Source organism: Acyrthosiphon pisum, chromosome X (assembly GCF_005508785.2).
Source record: "Acyrthosiphon pisum isolate AL4f chromosome X, pea_aphid_22Mar2018_4r6ur, whole genome shotgun sequence".
Lineage (NCBI taxonomy): Eukaryota > Metazoa > Arthropoda > Insecta > Hemiptera > Aphididae > Acyrthosiphon > Acyrthosiphon pisum.
This window is the reverse complement of record NC_042493.1, coordinates 40,563,383-40,573,303: the sequence shown is the minus strand read 5'-3', so window position 1 is coordinate 40,573,303 and position 9,921 is coordinate 40,563,383. Positions and strand designations below refer to the sequence as shown.

Genomic DNA, 9,921 nt, shown 5'->3' with positions numbered 1-9,921 from the left:
GTGTAATATAAATAGCATAGCAAAATTGTACAATTAAAATGATCCATTACATATACACCGGTGATTTTACTGTATTCATTTTAATACTAGAGTAATTTGATCTATTATCTAACATACAGGTTAAAATATAATTAAGAGCCCCATGATTGTGTTTTCATAAATTTAGCTTATCCAGATTTGCCTTTTAGATTTAATACCAGTGAGTCGACAGTTGGAAATGCTATTTTAACATTTGTCAGTGTTCTTTATGAAATATTATATGTCAATTTAATGAATTCAGTGCCTTCACAAAATAAAAATCGAAATTGCTTGCTTGTTTGTTTTATTAATTTTCAAAACTGCAGAATTACATTATATTGCACTAAAATTTTATGTGATATTCCTAAATCACTTTTGGTTCAAAAATTAACATATAGTTCCTATATTAATACAAAAATACTTTAAAAGGATTAATTGGGGTGGCTCCCGATGGTTGTATAACATATGCAAGTAAATTATATCCTGGGTCTACAACAGACGAAAAAATTGTTGATCATTGTGGTGTGTTAAAAAATTGCAAGTAGAAGACATTGTTTTAGCAGATAAAGGTTTTTTAATAGCAGACTTACTGCCACCAGGAACTTCTTTAAATATTCCTCCTTTTTTAATGACACCGTAATTCACTCCAAGTGAAATTATAAAAACTAAAAGTATAGCTAGAGCCAGGATTCAAGTAGAAAGAGTTATAGTTAGACTTAAGAAGTTTAAAATTGTATCACATATTCCAAAGGCACTATACACAAAATCATCACCATAGTATTTCAACTATGCGCTACATTGGTAAATTTTCAGAATCCAGTCATAAAAGAAGTACAGCATTTATACCCAAATGAATATCAATTAAAAACCTAGTTTTAATACATATATAATTAGTAGGTAGTAGGTACTATATAAATAAACATAAGCTTTTATTTTAGATTCTGAGCGAATTCGCAAGGATTCGCAAGGAAGCTATTGGTTTTACAATGGTGTTTATAATAATAATGCTTTGATTTTCAACTTCGACAAGAAAGTGAATATTGTTGGTGAATTGGGGAGGTCAACATTTTGAAATCGTTGTGTTAATCTAGACACTTTTAGACGTAAAACATATGCCGCTGTTCAGATTTCAGCTCTATGACGTCACATGCATATTTTCAAACGCCTGATCTCATTGAATAATAGTTTTAATAATAGTGTTTAAGTGTAAGACCCACACAATATTTCTTAGATTATATCATATTGTGTTCTTATTTATATTTTAGTTAGTTTTACAATCTATATTTTATACAATTAAAAATCAATTATTATTTTCATTATAATTTATAATATATTATTATATTTTGTTATAGTCTATACTCTATAGGTATATGGTAATTACTAATTAGGAGTACAGTATATTTGTGTTCACATTTATATTTATATTTCTGGGCTTTTTTTACGCCTACCACTTTAACATCATACAATCTATATTTCATACTGGCATGTACTTGACCACTTAATATGCCTACATCATGTAAATAATTGAAGTTTACCGCATAACCACATTCAAATGAGTATTTTAAACAAAATGAACGGTGTTAACAGTTTATTTTGAACCGTCATTCTTATTAATAGTTATTGACGTCACGTCACTACTATTTGTGCCTTTTGTACCTACATAGATTACACGCCACCGCGATTCCGATAACGTTCCTATAATTCCTAATTTCCGGGAACCGGTCCCCACCAGTCGATGCACACACACGCGCACTATGCACTCACATTATTTATTGTGATGAAAAAAATTAAAAATCCAGTCACAATTTTTTTTCATAAGCATTTAAAGTTCAAATATCGACAAAATACGTAAAAGTGACGAAAATTTGCAAATTATTTTGAGTTAGAAATTCATAAAAATGTTTCTTTTTAAATCTAAGATTTGAAAATGTAATACAACATCATTCATAACTTTATCTATCTTTATCAAAACAAAAAATGTCTTCAAGGAAATCAAATTAAATTTTTATGAATTTTATGAGCGTTTAAATTTCATATTTTTACAAGATTGGATATTCACTCCATTTCTCACGTAGCGGATTTTGTTATTTCGTTGTAATTCAATAACGAATACCTACCTAACTGTAGATACATGGCGATTTCTTTACGTTTACGGACATTGTCAATTTTTAATTTTTTTAGTTTTTTTTTTCTAAAAATATCAATAAAAATGTATTTGTTAGGTAAAAAGCGTGAAAATATAATACAAGGCTCCTGATATATTGTTACAATAGCAGTTGAAAAACATTGAAAATACATAGGCACAATTTTTTTTTTATAAGCATTTAAAGTTCGAATTTTGACAAAATATATCAAATTTAAAATTTAATAATTATTTGGTAGTGATGTCGTACGCGATCTACCCAAATAGGCGATCTACCGGTTATTCCGAATTTCCGAATTTCCAAATTATCTTGATAATTTACGACTATTTATTTATACGTTTATATGACTTCCCTTTTATAGTTCAATTAATACGATAAGATAAAATATACGGTAGCCTGACGTCCAGACACATCGCCGTCATCAACTCGCCACAATCGCCGTCTCTACTACTCTGAAACTACTACCCGTTTTCTACTCGTTAGACAATAGTAAATAATATTTCATTTTTTAATATTTCATTATGAGTTCAAGAATCGGACATTTTTATCGTAATATTATTTGTGACGATCAAACATGTGCGAATTATTTAAAAAGCAAACAGTTGTTACCTCAAAATGAAGAAAATCATTTAACGTGCAATAAAGTGAGAGAAGGCGTCAGCTGTGGTGGAGATCTTAACGAAACTACCAGAACAAGTAAAAAGAGAAATTCGGATTGATCATTTAAAAGGACAGTTACATTAAGATGCACCAAAAAAGGGTGTCAAACTTTTCAATCAATACGTAAAGGTAATCAGTTCTTTTCATACACTGATTTCAATGGTAGATGTAACAGCAAATTAACATTAACGGGAATTATGGAATTGGTGTGGTATTGGGTTTACCTTAACACTGTTCAAACAACGGTACTCTGGACAGGACGAAGCAACCATACTGTTGTTGATTGGTACAACTTGTGCAGAGATGTCGTAGTCGATTGTTTTTCGAAACGTCAGAAAATGGGTGGGCGAGGTTGTATTGTGGAAATCGATGAATCTCTTTTTCAAGGAAAAAGAAAATATAATCGTGGACGTTTGTTATGTTCTGATCAAAGAACGGGAAATGAAGAAAATGAGGAACCCCTAAACAATGACGAAACTGAACAATCAGCAGAAGAAACTAATCAACGAAATTATAGTTTACGGGTACAAGGACCATGGGTATTTGGTCTATGTTGGCACCACAATGACCTTCTGGAACGCCGATTTTTCATAGTTCAAAAACGTGATAGAGCAACATTTTTGCCAATTATTCAAAGAGAAGTTGAACAGGGAACGATAATTCACAGTGACCAGTGGAAGGCATACGCTACATTAAATGAACACGGGTTTACTCACAAAACAGTAAATCATAGCCTAAATTTTATTGATCCAAGTACAGGAGCACATACTCAGTCAATCGAGGGTCTTTGGCGTATTGTGAAGAAAAGATACGGTATAAAAGTAAACGGAGCTTCATCAATACTCGAAAGGCAGTTAAAAGAAGAGTGGTGGCGATCACTTCATCCAGCCATGGATACAATATTTGACGATTTTTTTTCAGATATGAAAACAACATTTTTAGTTTAAGGTATTTTATAAAAACCTAAAATCATAATAATTTATATAATTATGATATTATTATTATTATTATGAAATTAAAATTTTTTTATAAATAGTTAAGTACCTATGTAATTGGTTATGACATTATTATATTTTAAGTAAGATATAAAGAAAATACGGAAATTAAATACTATTTTTAGTGGATTTGGGTAGATCACGCACTACTTGAAAACAAGTTTGGTAGATCGCGTACGACATCACTACCAAAGTTTCTTTCATTTCACCATTACACTGTTCTCCAGTAGAATTTAACTTTGTACACAGTTTTGTATTAGGTAATAAATCACGATCTATTTTCGATCATTTTTCTATATAATTCACCCAAAGTATTCATTTTATAAAACCATAAATTTACATTTAATGAAAAATACACAACTACGACGTTTTGTCTCGGCGATCAACGAACACGACATACAAAAATACAAAATAAATTTGAAATTCCTAAAGGAACTATAAATATATATATAATATATATAAATATAATATCGATACCGTCAATACGGATTACGGTAGATAACGTAGATGCGGTAGATAGCATACGACACCGACAATTTGTTGGTAGATAGCATACGACACGTGCGGTGCACCCTACTGTTATCAAGTGACCCCAGAGGAAATAATCTAATTGTGTTATATCTGGTGACCTTGGTGGCTACTGATCTGCTTCCCTGTCCACCGATTTGGAAGATATTCATCGAGTTAGTTGCGAATAATATTTGCATTATGGGCTTGTAAAATATTAAATTTGACCTTAGTGGAAGGTCATTTTGGTGATTCTATTTATTTAAAACTCCATTATTGGTACTCTTGGACTTTTCTGTCAAAAGTATGTTATTTAAAATAGAAGGGTTTTGGTTCAACTGGGTTTTTAGCCACACTGCTCTGTATGAAATACCTATTTCTCTACTAACATGACGAATGGAAATCCTAAAGTTTGCTCTAACGTAAGCGAGAATATGAATCTCAATATCTTCACCTATCATGTACTGACAAAGGTATATCCAGCAAACGATTGACAATCAGAGTATCTCCTACGATAATATTAATGAGTCAGGCGTGCCGTACAGCCGTTACACAAAATTGCATAGTCCGTAGATTGTGACAGAACAATAATGTATCCTACAAAACAATACGAAAATACCTTTTAGTATACATCGTTCTTCAAATGCTGTCAACATTTACCAAACACATTGTAAATGTCAACAATCACAGGTAAATTAGCAAAGAAATATCTGTCAATACCGGCGACATCTGTAAGATCAGAACGATGTTTTTCAACTGTTGTGAATGTGGTTACGCTCATAAGAAACTGTTCAGCACATAGACATATAAATATCTTTCTTCACCCCTCAACTATCAGAAACAGAAATGTACATTGAATGAGTTGGATATAGTTGGGGGCAATCATGAAAGTAATAATAATTATATTTCATTTATGCCATAAAATTATTGTAATTTATAGATTATAAAATGTATAAGTAGTGATAACCATAATTGATATTTGATGATGTCCACAGATATTTACTATAACACTAGGTGCTCGACTCGGAGACCATACTTGAAGCCAATCGTAATATTGATAACAGATTGTAAACGTTGCCCAACCTTTGACTTAAAAAACCCGTACACAGTATAATATAGAGTCGGACATCTAGTTTAGTAGTATGCCATACATAATGTCATGGAATAATTTGAGTATTCAATAATTTCCTCCATAGTTGCTCCAAACTACTTTTATATCTCTCATCAATGTCGGTTTCATGATTAATCTCTCCAAGCGCAGTCCATTTATTCATATGTCTATGATTTAGCACAAGAAAATATCAGTATATAAGTGTTTTTGTTTCAAAATCGTAAATTATTGTTATATAACATTTAATGGACATTTATTTTATAGCTATATAGTTTCTGTGATTAATTATATTAATCATATTTATTCCTTTATCATTACTTATTCATAATTTATTTTTCGTAAAAAAAAATTCTCTAGAAAAAATGTTTAATTTATTGTTGTATTTATAGTTTGAGAAATTATTTTTGAAATTAATATTCAAAGAAAAATCAAACACAAAACATCTATAATTCATATTATATTATTTTTATGTATATAAATTATAAGCTATAAATATAATTTGTAATTAAAATAATTAGTTTGGTTTTGTCATACTTATCGAAAAGCTGTTTTTTATAAAATATAGATTGTTCATAGAATACCTACTTAAAATCTAAAAACCTGATAACTAAACACACATGTATTAATAGTTTAATTGACCAAAAAAAATCAGATTTAAAAAATAAAACTATATGATGAAGTGATTATTCGTTTTTATAAACGACAATGAGTTGGGCCACATGAGACACGTGCCCCTGTGCCCCATTCTTGTATCCGCCACTGATTGTGGTGCAAGGACTTTTAATATACATCCATTCATCTCACGGGTATACGGACTTTTAATACACGTGCACACCAAATCTCATTAAGCAAATAAAATATAAAGATTGGCTTACAGTAATAACTGGTAAGTATACAAAAATACATCTTTCCTATGAAAATGTACTACGAAAAACTAAATTTAAATAGCATTTTCACAATAATAATTTATTTTCAGGTAAAAAAAAAATACTCCGATAAACCTGAAGCTAAATTTCTTAATTTAAAATCATGAGGAGGTTTGACTTATCCAAATGATTTAATTTTTATATTGTTGACGGATGTCAAAAATTCATTTGCAAGACATTGCGAAAATAATGTTTTTTTATTAACAATTGATAACTTTCAATAATAATAAGTCTATTATAATTGTCCGTGTAAAATAAACAAGAAAGAAGTCCTTTTTTTTTGTTTGAACCACTACATAGGAGCCGCACGTTTATCACATTACTTGGCTCCCATGCAGCATCGTTTATTTATAATTTATACATCATATGGTTCCGGCTCGTATGGGCTGCAGAATGCCTTCCTCAGATAGGCTGGTTTGTATGTGCATGCTACAAGCTCCATGATTCCTTACATAATTTACATTGGCGCAGCCAACAAGAAAGAAGTCCTGTCAGATATATTTTCAAATCTTATAATTATGAGGATGAGACTGTATTCCCTAATTGGCAATAAAAATAAACCCAAAATTAATGTAAAAAAAAAAGTTTGCAATATTAGTTAACACTTAGGTAATGTTTTTTATGTTTAAATTTTTTTTTACTTATTATCTATCGACCTACTTACTATCTTAATATATAAGTAGGCACATAATATACAATTTTATTTCAAAAAATAAATTAAGTTTGGTAATTTTTATTTATAATTATATCGGTTATTTGTATTTAATTTTATTACAATTTTCTATCATTATTTTTGATAAAGTTTGAGCAATTTCTTTTTTTGTTTTCATAAAATATACTCTGTTGGTTATTTATATTTATCTATGTGTATATTTTTTTAAATAAAGTTTGATTTAGTAAATCAATATTTTTTTAATTTGTTATATCTTGTTATAATACCAATCAGTGACAGTGGCACCGAACTCAATTTTTATAGGTGGGGCAAAGTACAAAAATTAATACCCACCACCCACCACTGCACCCAGAAACCCCCACTGACCCACAACTTACTCTTTCACAACGTAAAAGGTCATAAACATTTTCTACCATGTAATGGTAGATTGTAATTAAAATGGAAAAATCATATTGAGTTGCTCCGTGCCACCAATTTGAGAAGGATTGACAATAACAGTGTATATCAAATGGAGCAAATATATGTTATTATAACAGGCAAACATGGAAATGCCATGTTTACTAATTACTTTAATAATGAAATATACAATGGGATGTATTGTTTTATATTTCAATTAAATTTTAATTTCTTACAATATAGTGCGGATAAATTAAAATATACATTTATTTATATAATATATAAGTAAATATATAGTAGTTATTTAATTCGTATTATTTATTTAATAGTTATTTGAAGAATAATGGAAGAATGCAAAGGTCCTAATGGCCTGTAGTGCTAAAAAACAAATAAATTTAATAGTTATTTATTAATCAGTTTTTTAAATTAAACACTTTCCAGCAGTGGCGGTTTTACGGGGGGGAGGTCGATAGATGGACCGCCCCCACCCTTGGGTCGAGTAAAAAATATAAATGCGCAAACAGTTTACTAAAAATCGTTTTGGCGATATTTTAATTTTTTAATTTTTATATCAAAACTATTTATTGTTTATAAAAATGTTTGCTCCTATTGAAGTATAGAGGGCACTCGTTTATTGGTTTACTCGCATGTACCGTGATATGCCGTATCAGGAGGTATCACTGTATCAGTAAACAGTCAACAAACCGTTAACTTTGCTTTCGTTACCCTTGCGAAAACACGGTTATGGTTTTGTCGTTTATCATTAATCATTATTAGGATAGGTTAATAACAGTTCACGACGTTCACGTTTTTATAATATTGTTTTTGAAGTTTTAACATTTTTTTATTGATACCTATATCTTCACGTTATGCCGTTGTAGTATTATAAAGTTTATAATTTATATAACTTATAATTACATCTCATGTACCAAACAATAGAAAAAAAATAATTTGATATGAATGCAAATTGTAAGTATAATGTAGGTATATGCAAAATATTTTCGCCCCCCCCCCCTTGTGGCTACTCAAGAACCGCCCTTGCTTTCAAGTTTTAACAATTTAACTTTAATAAAATAAATTTATAATAATTGTTTGTTTAAAATTGTAGAGTATGAAGCAAATATTTTTATAACTTCATCCGTGTTTATTGGAATATCCCTCTCGCATGTTATCAACATTAGTCCTTCTAATATATTGCAGTAAATATCGTTTAGATTCCACACTCTTTGGATCCAAAGTCCCTTTTATTCTTAAACATTAGAACAAGGCGCCGCGGCTGCCACGCGGTAGGCCACCAAAAATTCACTCAGTAAGCAATCTATGGTTTGTATAATCCAATACTATTTTTTACATTACTACTGTTACTACTTCATAATCTATTATTACGGATTCTGGCTAACATTGGTCAACAATCACAGATTTAAACCTAAAGATCTTAGCATTTTTAATTGTTTCACTTCACCGTGCGTCCTTTATTAATTTATTCATCCGAAACAATTTAATATTTGTTAAAAATTTTTCGATCACTTTGAACATATATTTGAAAATATATAAAAATGTAATAATTTTCAAGACCACAACGAAAGAATTGTTAATTGACCTTACACAAAATTTTATTTTCTTAGCTATTACAATGGAATTTAATTGTCACCTGGTTACATGGGCGCCCGCAGGAAATTCATTAGGGAGGGGCATAATGAAATCAAACACAAAAAAATACATTAAAAAAAGTTTATTCCTTGTAAACTACAAAATGTGTTAAAATTATATAAAATCCAACACCAAAAAGAACATTAAAAATATATTCCTTACAACCTAAAAAATATGTTAGAATTATATGCTATTTATTCGTTATTAAATAAAAACTGAAGTCTTCGTGGTTGTAACCTTATTATTAATTGTTCAATTAATTTATCTTTTCTTATATCAACTCTTTCACGATGGACACTTAGCATACATAGACTATTTAATCGGTCTTCACCCGTCGTAGACCGAAGCCAAGTCTTAAACCTTCGTAAAGTGCTAAATGACCTTTCGGCTGCACAACTTGTAGCTGGCAAAGACAGAAAAATTTCTAATGCAATTGTAATGCCAGGGAAAAATATTTTGCTATGTTCTAGTAAATCTATTTTGTTCATACTTTGGCAGTCTTTTTTTTGCCATAAACTATACCAACTTTCACTTTCAGCTAACAGATTTTCAATTTTATAAAAATTATAATTATTAGTTATGCTGTCAATGTACTCTTGTTTTTTCATTTTTATAAATAATGCTGGATGAAGGTGTTGTAGTGAAAAAGAAACACTATTACTTCTTTCAAATCTTTCTGGTGGTCCGTGTTTCTCAGTAGATGGCGCGTTGAGAAATAATTTCATTTTACAATTATTTCAATAATTCCCAATGTGATATTGTACATTCGATTTATTTTTACTTATCTCCGTTATCTGACAGACGTCGTGTGCGTATGTGTACGTGGTGCGTCGGTTGTCAT

General features: G+C 30.0%; 1 protein-coding gene across 1 annotated transcript in view; it reads left to right on the top strand.

Annotated features, from left to right (window-relative positions):
• The window catches only part of LOC100571859 (cytochrome P450 6d3), a gene marked incomplete at its 3' end in the record, with an annotated part of 15,892 nt that overhangs the window by 821 nt on the left and 5,150 nt on the right, over nucleotides 1-9,921 (top strand). The gene's annotated exons all lie outside the window — the stretch shown is intronic.